Consider the following 12,628-nt stretch of genomic DNA (forward strand, 5'->3'; position numbering starts at 1 on the left):
CAGGACACATATTTCTTATGGCTTTAGAAAGAGTTTCATATGCATCTGAGAATCCAGGCCTGGATCTTTCTTTCTCTGCGAAAAACAACCTTGTTCCTTAAGGGAAGCTCATCTCGCAAAGTGCAACTTTTCGTTGCTAACAAGAGAAACAGCTGATTCTTGAAGACAGAAGGCATAAGGACACACATTTCTTATGTCTTTGATAAGTTAATCATATGCATCTGAGAATGCAGGACTGGATCTTTCTTTCTCGGTGAAAAACAACCTTGTTCCTTAGGGGAAGCTCATCTCGCAAAGTGCAACTTTTCGTTGCTAACAGGAGAAACAGCTGATTCTTGCAAGACAGAAGGCATAATGACACACATTTCTTATGGCTTTGGTAAGTGAATAATATGCATCTGAGAATCCAGGACTGGATCTTTCTTTCTGGATGAAAAACATCCTTGTTCCTTAGGGGAAGCTCATCTCGCAAAGTGCAACTTTTCGTTGCTAACAAGAGAAACAGCTGATTCTTGCAAGATAGAAGGCATAAGGACACACATTTCTTATGGCTTTGATAAGTGAATTATATGCACCTGAGAATCCAGGATCGGATCTTTCTTTCTCGGTGAAAAACAACCTTGTTCCTTAGGGGAAGCTCATCTCGCAAAGTGCAACTTTTCGTTGCTAACAAGAGAAACAGCTGATTCTTGCAAGACAGAAGGCATAAGGACACACATTTCTTATGGCTTTGGTAAGTGAATAATATGCATCTGAGAATCCAGGACCGGATCTTTCTTTCTCGGCGAAAAACAACCTCGTTCCTTAAGGGATGTTCATCTCGCAAAGTCCAACTTTTCGTTGCTAACAGGAGAAACAGCTGATTCTTGCAAGACAGAAGGCATAAGGACACACATTTCTTATGGCTTTGATAAGTGAATCATATGCATTCGAGAATGCAGGTCTGGAGCTTTCTTTCTTGGTGAAAAACACAGTTGTTCCTTAGGGGAAGCTCGTATCGCAAAGAGCACCTTTGCTCTTCTAACACGTGAAACTCTTGATTTCTGACAGACAGGAGACATCAGGGCACATATTTCTTATGGTTTTGGAAAGTAAATCATATGCATCTAAAACTCCAGGAGTGGAGCTTGCTTTCACGGTGCAAAGCACTGTTGTTCCTTAGGGGAAGCTCAACGAGCAAAGTGCAACTTTGCTTTGCTAACAAGTGAAACAGTCGATTCCTGTCAGACAGAAGGCATCAGGACACAGCTTTCTTATGGCTCTGGCTAGTGAATCACATGCATCAGAGAATCCAGGACTGGAGCTCTCTTTCTGGATGCAAAGCACAGTTGTTCCTTAGGGGAAGATCAGCTCGCAAAGAGAGGCAATTTCTGCTAAAAAGTGAAACAGTCGATTCTTGCCAGAAAGAATGTATCAGGACACATATTTCTTATGGCTTTAGAAAGAGTTTCATATGCATCTGAGAATCCAGGCCTGGATCTTTCTTTCTCGGCGAAAAACAACCTTGTTCCTTAGGGGAAGCTCATCTCGCAAAGTGCAACTTTTCGTTGCTAACAAGAGAAACAGCTGATTCTTGAAGACACAAGGCATAAGGACACACATTTCTTATGTCTTTGATAAGTGAATCATATGCATCTGAGAATGCAGGACTGGAGCTCTCTTTCTGGATGCAAAGCACAGTTGTTCCTTAGGGGAAGTTCAGCTCGCAAAGAGTAGCATTTTTCTGCTAACAAGTGAAACAGTCGATTCCTGCCAGAAAGAATGTATCAGGACACATATTTCTTATGGCTTTAGAAAGAGACTCATATGCCTCTGAGAATCCAGGCCTGGATCTTTCTTTCTCTGCGAAAAACAACCTTGTTCCTTAAGGGAAGCTCATCTCGCAAAGTGCAACTTTTCGTTGCTAACAAGAGAAAGAGCAGATTCTTGAAGACAGAAGGCATAAGGACACACATTTCTTATGTCTTTGATAAGTTAATCATATGCATCTGAGAATGCAGGACTGGATCTTTCTTTCTCGGTGAAAAACAACCTTGTTCCTTAGGGGAAGCTCATCTCGCAAAGTGCAACTTTTCGTTGCTAACAGGAAAACAGCTGATTCTTGCAAGACAGAAGGCATAAGGACACACATTTCTTATGGCTTTGGTAAGTGAATAATATGCATCTGAGAATCCAGGACTGGATCTTTCTTTCTGGATGAAAAACATCCTTGTTCCTTAGGGGAAGCTCATCTCGCAAAGTGCAACTTTTCGTTGCTAACAAGAGAAACAGCTGATTCTTGCAAGACAGAAGGCATAAGGACACACATTTCTTATGGCTTTGATAAGTGAATAATATGCATCTGAGAATCCAGGACCGGATCTTTCTTTCTCGGTGAAAAACAACCTTGTTCCTTAGGGGAAGCTCATCTCGCAAAGTGCAACTTTTCGTTGCTAACAAGAGAAACAGCTGATTCTTGCAAGACAGAAGGCATAAGGACACACATTTCTTATGGCTTTGGTAAGTGAATAATATGCATCTGAGAATCCAGGACCGGATCTTTCTTTCTCGGCGAAAAACAACCTCGTTCCTTAAGGGATGTTCATCTCGCAAAGTCCAACTTTTCGTTGCTAACAGGAGAAACAGCTGATTCTTGCAAGACAGAAGGCATAAGGACACACATTTCTTATGGCTTTGATAAGTGAATCATATGCATTCGAGAATGCAGGTCTGGAGCTTTCTTTCTCGGTGAAAAACAACCTTGTTCCTTAGGGGAAGCTCGTATCGCAAAGAGCACCTTTGGTCTTCTAACACGTGAAACTCTTGATTTCTGACAGACAGGAGACATCAGGGCACATATTTCTTATGGTTTTGGAAAGTAAATCATATGCATCTAAAACTCCAGGAGTGGAGCTTGCTTTCACGGTGCAAAGCACTGTTGTTCCTTAGGGGAAGCTCAACGAGCAAAGTGCAACTTTGCTTTGCTAACAAGTGAAACAGTCGATTCCTGTCAGACAGAAGGCATCAGGAGACAGTATTCTTATGCCTCTGGCTAGTGAATCACATGCATCAGAGAATCCAGGACTGGAACTCTCTTTCTGGATGCAAAGCACAGATGTTCCTTAGGGGAAGTTCAGCTCGCAAAGAGAGGCAATTTCTGCTAAAAAGTGAAACAGTCAATTCTTGCCAGAAAGAATGTATCAGGACACATATTTCTTATGGCTTTAGAAAGAGTCTCATATGCATCTGAGAATCCAGGCCTGGATCTTTCTTTCTCGGCGAAAAACAACCTTGTTCCTTAGGGGAAGCTCATCTCGCAAAGTGCAACTTTTCGTTGCTAACAAGAGAAACAGCTGATTCTTGAAGACAGAAGGCATAAGGACACACATTTCTTATGTCTTTGATAAGTGAATCATATGCATCTGAGAATGCAGGACCGGATCTTTCTTTCTCGGTGAAAAACAACCTTGTTCCTTAGGGGAAGCTCATCTCGCAAAGTGCAACTTTTCGTTGCTAACAAGAGAAACAGCTGATTCTTGCAAGACAGAAGGCATAAGGACACACAATTCTTATGTTTCACTTGTTTCGACTGTTTCACTTGTTAGCAGAAAAATGCTACTCTTTGCGAGCTGAACTTCCCCTAAGGAACATCTGTGCTTTGCATCCAGAAAGAGAGCTCCAGTCCTGGATTCTCTGATGCATGTGATTCACTAGCCAGAGCCATAAGAAAGATGTGTCCTGATGCCTTCTGTCTGACCGGAATCGACTGTTTCACTTGTTAGCAACGAAAAGTTACACTTTGCTCGTTGAGCTTCCCCTAAGGAACAACAGTGCTTTGCACCGTGAAAGCAAGCTCCAGCCCTGGAGTTTTAGATGCATATGATTTACTTTCCAAAACCATAAGAAATATGTGCCCTGATGTCTCCTATCTGTCAGAAATCAAGAGTTTCACGTGTTAGAAGAGCAAAGGTGCACTTTGCGATACGAGCTTCCCGTACGTAACAACTGTGTTTTTCACCAAGAAAGAAAGCTCCAGACCTGCATTCTCGAATGTATATGAATCACTTACCAAAGCCATAAGAAATGTGTGTCCTTATGCCTTCTGTCTTGCAAGAATCAGCTGTTTCTCTTGTTAGCAACGAAATGTTGCATTTTGCGAGATGAGGTTCGCTTAAGGAACAAAGTTGTTTTTCACCGAGAAAGAATGATCCAGTCCTGGATTCTCAGATGCATATGGGACTCTTTCTAAAGCCATAAGAAAGCTGTGTCCTGATGCCTTCTGTCTGGCAGGAATCGACTGTTTTACTTGGTAGCAAAGCAAAGTTGCACTTTGCTCGTTGAGCTTCCCCTAAGGAACAACAGTGCTTTGCAGCGTGAAAGCAAGCTCCAGCCCTGGAGTTTTAGATGCATATGAATTACTTTCCAAAACCATAAGACATATGTGCCCTGATGTCTCCTGTCTGTCAGAAATCAAGAGTTTCACGTGTTAGAAGAGCAAAGGTGCACTTTGCGATACGAGCTTCCCGTACGTAACAACTGTGTTTTTCACCAAGAAAGAAAGCTCCAGACCTGCATTCTCGAATATATATGAATCACTTGTCGAAGCCATAAGAAATGTGTGTCCTTTAGCCTTCTCTCTTGCAAGAATCAGCAGTTTCTCTTGTTAGCAACGAAAAGTTGCAGTTTGCGAGATGAGCTTCGCGTAAGGAACAAAGTTGTTTTTCACCGAGAAAGAAAGATCCGGTCCTGGATTCTCAGATGCATATGAGAATCTTACTAAAGCCATAAGAAATGTGTGTCGTGATACATTCTTTCTGGCAGGAATCGACTGTTTCACTTGTTAGCAGAAAAATGCTACTCTGTGCGAGCTGAACTTCCCCTAAGGAACAACTGTGCTTTGCATCCAGAAAGAGAGCTCCAGTCCTGCATTCTCTGATGCATGTGATTCACTAGCCAGAGCCATAAGAAAGCTGTGTCCTGATGCCTTCTGTCTGACAGGAATCGACTGTTTCATTTGCTAGCAAAGCAAAGTTGCACTTTGCTCGTTGAGCTTCCCCTAAGGAACAACAGTGCTTTGCACCGTGAAAGCAAGCTCCAGTCCTGGAGTTTTAGATGCGTATGATTTACTTTGCAAAACCATAAGAAATATGTGCCCTGATGTCTCCTGTCTGTCAGAAATCAAGAGTTTCAGGTGTTAGAAGAGCAAAGGTGCACTTTGCGATACGAGCTTCCCGTACGTAACAACTGTGTTTTTCACCAAGAAAGAAAGCTCCAGACCTGCATTCTCGAATGTATATGATTCACTTATCGAAGCCACAAGAAATGTGTGTCCTTTAGCCTTCTGTCTTGCAAGAATCAGGTGTTTCTCTTGTTAGTAACGAAAAGTTGCACTTTGCGAGATGAGCTTCGCTTAAGGAACAAAGTTGTTTTTCACCGAGAAAGAAAGATCCAGTCCTGGATTCTCAGATGCATATGATTCACTTACCAAAGCCATAAGATATGTGTGTCCTTTAGCCTTCTGTCTTGCAAGAATCAGCGGTTTCTCTTATTAGCAAAGCAAAGTTGCACTTTGCGAGATGAGCTTCGCTTAAGGAACAAAGTTGTTTTTCACCGAGAAAGAAAGATCCAGTCCTGGTTTCTCAGATGCATATGAGACTCTTTCTAAAGCCATAAGAAAACTGTGTCCTGATGCATTCTGTCTGGCAGGAATTGACTGTTTCACTTGTTAGCAGAAAATGCTACTCTGTGCGAGCTGAACTTCCCCTAAGGAACAACCGTGCTTTGCATCCAGAAAGAGAGCTCCAGTCCTGGATTCTCTGATGCATGTGATTCACTAGCCAGAGCCATAAGAAAGCTGTGTCCTGATGCCTTCTGTCTGACCGGAATCGACTGTTTCACTTGTTAGCAACGAAAAGTTACACTTTGCTCGTTGAGCTTCCCCTAAGGAACAACAGTGCTTTGCAGCGTGAAAGCAAGCTCCAGCCCTGGAGTTTTAGATGCATATGAATTACTTTCCAAAACCATAAGACATATGTGCCCTGATGTCTCCTGTCTGTCAGAAATCAAGAGTTTCACGTGTTAGAAGAGCAAAGGTGCACTTTGCGATACGAGCTTCCCGTACGTAACAACTGTGTTTTTCACCAAGAAAGAAAGCTCCAGACCTGCATTCTCGAATGTATATGAATCACTTGTCGAAGCCATAAGAAATGTGTGTCCTTTAGCCTTCTCTCTTGCAAGAATCAGCAGTTTCTCTTGTTAGCAACGAAATGTTGCAGTTTGCGAGATGAGCTTCGCGTAAGGAACAAAGTTGTTTTTCACCGAGAAAGAAAGATCCAGTCCTGGATTCTCAGATGCATATGAGAATCTTACTAAAGCCATAAGAAATGTGTGTCCTGATACATTCTTTCTGGCAGGAATCGACTGTTTCACTTGTTAGCAGAAAAATGCTACTCTGTGCGAGCTGAACTTCCCCTAAGGAACAACTGTGCTTTGCATCCAGAAAGAGAGCTCCAGTCCTGGATTCTCTGATGCATGTGATTCACTAGCCAGAGCCATAAGGAAGCTGTGTCCTGATGCCTTCTGTCTGACAGGAATCGACTGTTTCATTTGCTAGCAAATCAAAGTTGCACTTTGCTCTTTGAGCTTCCCCTAAGGAACAACAGTGCTTTGCACCGTGAAAGCAAGCTCCAGTCCTGGAGTTTTAGATGCGTATGATTTACTTTGCAAAACCATAAGAAATATGTGCCCTGATGTCTCCTGTCTGTCAGAAATCAAGAGTTTCACGTGTTAGAAGAGCAAAGGTGCACTTTGCGATACGAGCTTCCCGTACGTAACAACTGCGTTTTTCACCAAGAAAGAAAGCTCCAGACCTGCATTCTCGAATGTATATGAATCACGCGTCGAAGCCATAATAAATGTGTGTCCTTATGCCTTCTGTCTTGCAAGAATCAGCTGTTTCTCTTGTTAGCAACGAAAAGTTGCACTTTGCGAGATGAGCTGCGCTTAAGGAACAAAGTTGTTTTTCACCGAGAAAGAAAGATCCAGTCCTGGATTCTCAGATGCATATGATTCACTTACCAAAGCCATAAGAAATGTGTGTCCTTTAGACTTCTGTCTTGCAAGAATCAGCGGTTTCTCTTATTAGCAAAGCAAAGTTGCACTTTGCGAGATGAGCTTCGCTTAAGGAACAAAGTTGTTTTTCACCGAGAAAGAAAGATCCAGTCCTGGTTTCTCAGATTCATATGAGACTCTTTCTAAAGCCATAAGAAAGCTGTGTCCTGATGCATTCTGTCTGGCAGGAATCGACTGTTTCACTTGTTAGCAGAAAAATGCTGCTCTTTGCGAGCTGAACTTCCCCTAAGGAACATCTGTGCTTTGCATCCAGAAAGAGAGCTCCAGTCCTGGATTCTCTGATGCATGTGATTCACTAGCCAGAGCCATAAGAAAGCTGTGTCCTGATGCCTTCTGTCTGACAGGAATCGACTGTTTCACTTGTTAGCAAAGCAAAGTTGCACTTTGCTCGTTGAGCTTCCCCTAAGGAACAACAGTGCTTTGCACCGTGAAAGCAAGCTCCAGCCCTGGAGTTTTAGATGCATATGAATTACTTTCCAAAACCATAAGAAATATGTGCCCTGATGTCTCCTGTCTGTCAGAAATCAAGAGTTTCACGTGTTAGAAGAGCAAAGGTGCACTTTGCGATACGAGCTTCCCGTACGTAACAACTGTGTTTTTCACCAAGAAAGAAAGCTCCAGACCTGCATTCTCAGATGCATATGATTCACTTACCAAAGGCATAAGAAATGTGTGTCCTTTTGCCTTCTGTCTTGCAGGAATCAGCGGTTTCTCTTGTTAGTAACGAAAAAGTTGCATTTTGCGAGATGAGCTTCGCTTAAGGAACAAAGTTGTTTTTCACCGAGAAAGAAAGATCCAGTCCTGGATTCTCAGATGCATATATAATTCACTTACCAAAGCCATAAGAAATATGTCTCCTGATACATTCTGAGAATGCAGGACTGGATCTTTCTTTCTCGGTGAAAAACAACCTTGTTCCTTAGGGGAAGCTCATCTCGCAAAGTGCAACTTTTCGTTGCTAACAAGAGAAACAGCTGATTCTTGCAAGACAGAAGGCATAAGGACACACATTTCTTATGGCTTTGGTAAGTGAATAATATGCATCTGAGAATCCAGGACCGGATCTTTCTTTCTCGGCGAGAAACAACCTCTTTCCTTAAGGGATGTTCATCTCGCAAAGTCCAACTTTTCGTTGCTAACAGGAGAAACAGCTGATTCTTGCAAGACAGAAGGCATAAGGACACACATTTCTTATGGCTTTGATAAGTGAATCATATGCATTCGAGAATGCAGGTCTGGAGCTTTCTTTCTCGGTGAAAAACAACCTTGTTCCTTAGGGGAAGCTCGTATCGCAAAGAGCACCTTTGCTCTTCTAACACGTGAAACTCTTGATTTCTGACAGACAGGAGACATCAGGGCACATATTTCTTATGGTTTTGGAAAGTAAATCATATGCATCTAAAACTCCAGGAGTGGAGCTTGCTTTCACGGTGCAAAGCACTGTTGTTCCTTAGGGGAAGCTCAACGAGCAAAGTGCAACTTTTCTTTGCTAACAAGTGAAACAGTCGATTCCTGTCAGACAGAAGGCATCAGGAGACAGTATTCTTATGGCTCTGGCTAGTGAATCACATGCATCAGAGAATCTAGGACTGGAACTCTCTTTCTGGATGCAAAGCACAGTTGTTCCTTAGGGGAAGTTCAGCTCGCAAAGAGAGGCAATTTCTGCTAAAAAGTGAAACAGTCGATTCTTGCCAGAAAGAATGTATCAGGACACATATTTCTTATGGCTTTAGAAAGAGTCTCATATGCATCTGAGAAACCAGGACTGGATCTTTCTTTCTCGGTGAAAAACAACTTTGTTCCTTAAGCGAAGCTCATCTCGCAAAGTGCAACTTTGCTTTGCTAATAAGAGAAACCACTGATTCTTGCAAGACAGAAGTCTAAAGGACACACATTTCTTATGGCTTTGGTAAGTGAATCATATGCATCTGAGAATCCAGGACTGGATCTTTCTTTCTGGATGAAAAACAACCTTGTTCCTTAGGGGAAGCTCATCACGCAAAGTGCAACTTTTCGTTGCTAACAAGAGAAACAGCTGATTCTTGAAGACAGAAGGCATAAGGACACACATTTCTTATGTCTTTGATAAGTTAATCATATGCATCTGAGAATGCAGGACTGGATCTTTCTTTCTCGGTGAAAAACAACCTTGTTCCTTAGGGGAAGCTCATCTCGCAAAGTGCAACTTTTCGTTGCTAACAGGAGAAACAGCTGATTCTTGCAAGACAGAAGGCATAAGGACACACATTTCTTATGGCTTTGGTAAGTGAATAATATGCATCTGAGAATCCAGGACTGGATCTTTCTTTCTGGATGAAAAACATCCTTGTTCCTTAGGGGAAGCTCATCTCGCAAAGTGCAACTTTTCGTTGCTAACAAGAGAAACAGCTGATTCTTGCAAGACAGAAGGCATAAGGACACACATTTCTTATGGCTTTGATAAGTGAATAATATGCATCTGAGAATCCAGGACCGGATCTTTCTTTCTCGGTGAAAAACAACCTTGTTCCTTAGGGGAAGCTCATCTCGCAAAGTGCAACTTTTCGTTGCTAACAAGAGAAACAGCTGATTCTTGCAAGACAGAAGGCATAAGGACACACATTTCTTATGGCTTTGGTAAGTGAATAATATGCATCTGAGAATCCAGGACCGGATCTTTCTTTCTCGGCGAAAAACAACCTCGTTCCTTAAGGGATGTTCATCTCGCAAAGTCCAACTTTTCGTTGCTAACAGGAGAAACAGCTGATTCTTGCAAGACAGAAGGCATAAGGACACACATTTCTTATGGCTTTGATAAGTGAATCATATGCATTCGAGAATGCAGGTCTGGAGCTTTCTTTCTCGGTGAAAAACAACCTTGTTCCTTAGGGGAAGCTCGTATCGCAAAGAGCACCTTTGGTCTTCTAACACGTGAAACTCTTGATTTCTGACAGACAGGAGACATCAGGGCACATATTTCTTATGGTTTTGGAAAGTAAATCATATGCATCTAAAACTCCAGGAGTGGAGCTTGCTTTCACGGTGCAAAGCACTGTTGTTCCTTAGGGGAAGCTCAACGAGCAAAGTGCAACTTTGCTTTGCTAACAAGTGAAACAGTCGATTCCTGTCAGACAGAAGGCATCAGGAGACAGTATTCTTATGCCTCTGGCTAGTGAATCACATGCATCAGAGAATCCAGGACTGGAACTCTCTTTCTGGATGCAAAGCACAGATGTTCCTTAGGGGAAGTTCAGCTCGCAAAGAGAGGCAATTTCTGCTAAAAAGTGAAACAGTCAATTCTTGCCAGAAAGAATGTATCAGGACACATATTTCTTATGGCTTTAGAAAGAGTCTCATATGCATCTGAGAATCCAGGCCTGGATCTTTCTTTCTCGGCGAAAAACAACCTTGTTCCTTAGGGGAAGCTCATCTCGCAAAGTGCAACTTTTCGTTGCTAACAAGAGAAACAGCTGATTCTTGAAGACAGAAGGCATAAGGACACACATTTCTTATGTCTTTGATAAGTGAATCATATGCATCTGAGAATGCAGGACCGGATCTTTCTTTCTCGGTGAAAAACAACCTTGTTCCTTAGGGGAAGCTCATCTCGCAAAGTGCAACTTTTCGTTGCTAACAAGAGAAACAGCTGATTCTTGCAAGACAGAAGGCATAAGGACACACAATTCTTATGTTTCACTTGTTTCGACTGTTTCACTTGTTAGCAGAAAAATGCTACTCTTTGCGAGCTGAACTTCCCCTAAGGAACATCTGTGCTTTGCATCCAGAAAGAGAGCTCCAGTCCTGGATTCTCTGATGCATGTGATTCACTAGCCAGAGCCATAAGAAAGATGTGTCCTGATGCCTTCTGTCTGACCGGAATCGACTGTTTCACTTGTTAGCAACGAAAAGTTACACTTTGCTCGTTGAGCTTCCCCTAAGGAACAACAGTGCTTTGCACCGTGAAAGCAAGCTCCAGCCCTGGAGTTTTAGATGCATATGATTTACTTTCCAAAACCATAAGAAATATGTGCCCTGATGTCTCCTATCTGTCAGAAATCAAGAGTTTCACGTGTTAGAAGAGCAAAGGTGCACTTTGCGATACGAGCTTCCCGTACGTAACAACTGTGTTTTTCACCAAGAAAGAAAGCTCCAGACCTGCATTCTCGAATGTATATGAATCACTTACCAAAGCCATAAGAAATGTGTGTCCTTATGCCTTCTGTCTTGCAAGAATCAGCTGTTTCTCTTGTTAGCAACGAAATGTTGCATTTTGCGAGATGAGGTTCGCTTAAGGAACAAAGTTGTTTTTCACCGAGAAAGAATGATCCAGTCCTGGATTCTCAGATGCATATGGGACTCTTTCTAAAGCCATAAGAAAGCTGTGTCCTGATGCCTTCTGTCTGGCAGGAATCGACTGTTTTACTTGGTAGCAAAGCAAAGTTGCACTTTGCTCGTTGAGCTTCCCCTAAGGAACAACAGTGCTTTGCAGCGTGAAAGCAAGCTCCAGCCCTGGAGTTTTAGATGCATATGAATTACTTTCCAAAACCATAAGACATATGTGCCCTGATGTCTCCTGTCTGTCAGAAATCAAGAGTTTCACGTGTTAGAAGAGCAAAGGTGCACTTTGCGATACGAGCTTCCCGTACGTAACAACTGTGTTTTTCACCAAGAAAGAAAGCTCCAGACCTGCATTCTCGAATATATATGAATCACTTGTCGAAGCCATAAGAAATGTGTGTCCTTTAGCCTTCTCTCTTGCAAGAATCAGCAGTTTCTCTTGTTAGCAACGAAAAGTTGCAGTTTGCGAGATGAGCTTCGCGTAAGGAACAAAGTTGTTTTTCACCGAGAAAGAAAGATCCAGTCCTGGATTCTCAGATGCATATGAGAATCTTACTAAAGCCATAAGAAATGTGTGTCGTGATACATTCTTTCTGGCAGGAATCGACTGTTTCACTTGTTAGCAGAAAAATGCTACTCTGTGCGAGCTGAACTTCCCCTAAGGAACAACTGTGCTTTGCATCCAGAAAGAGAGCTCCAGTCCTGCATTCTCTGATGCATGTGATTCACTAGCCAGAGCCATAAGAAAGCTGTGTCCTGATGCCTTCTGTCTGACAGGAATCGACTGTTTCATTTGCTAGCAAAGCAAAGTTGCACTTTGCTCGTTGAGCTTCCCCTAAGGAACAACAGTGCTTTGCACCGTGAAAGCAAGCTCCAGTCCTGGAGTTTTAGATGCGTATGATTTACTTTGCAAAACCATAAGAAATATGTGCCCTGATGTCTCCTGTCTGTCAGAAATCAAGAGTTTCAGGTGTTAGAAGAGCAAAGGTGCACTTTGCGATACGAGCTTCCCGTACGTAACAACTGTGTTTTTCACCAAGAAAGAAAGCTCCAGACCTGCATTCTCGAATGTATATGATTCACTTATCGAAGCCACAAGAAATGTGTGTCCTTTAGCCTTCTGTCTTGCAAGAATCAGGTGTTTCTCTTGTTAGTAACGAAAAGTTGCACTTTGCGAGATGAGCTTCGCTTAAGGAACAAA

Source organism: Pithys albifrons, chromosome 4 (genome assembly GCF_047495875.1).
Source record: "Pithys albifrons albifrons isolate INPA30051 chromosome 4, PitAlb_v1, whole genome shotgun sequence".
Lineage (NCBI taxonomy): Eukaryota > Metazoa > Chordata > Aves > Passeriformes > Thamnophilidae > Pithys > Pithys albifrons.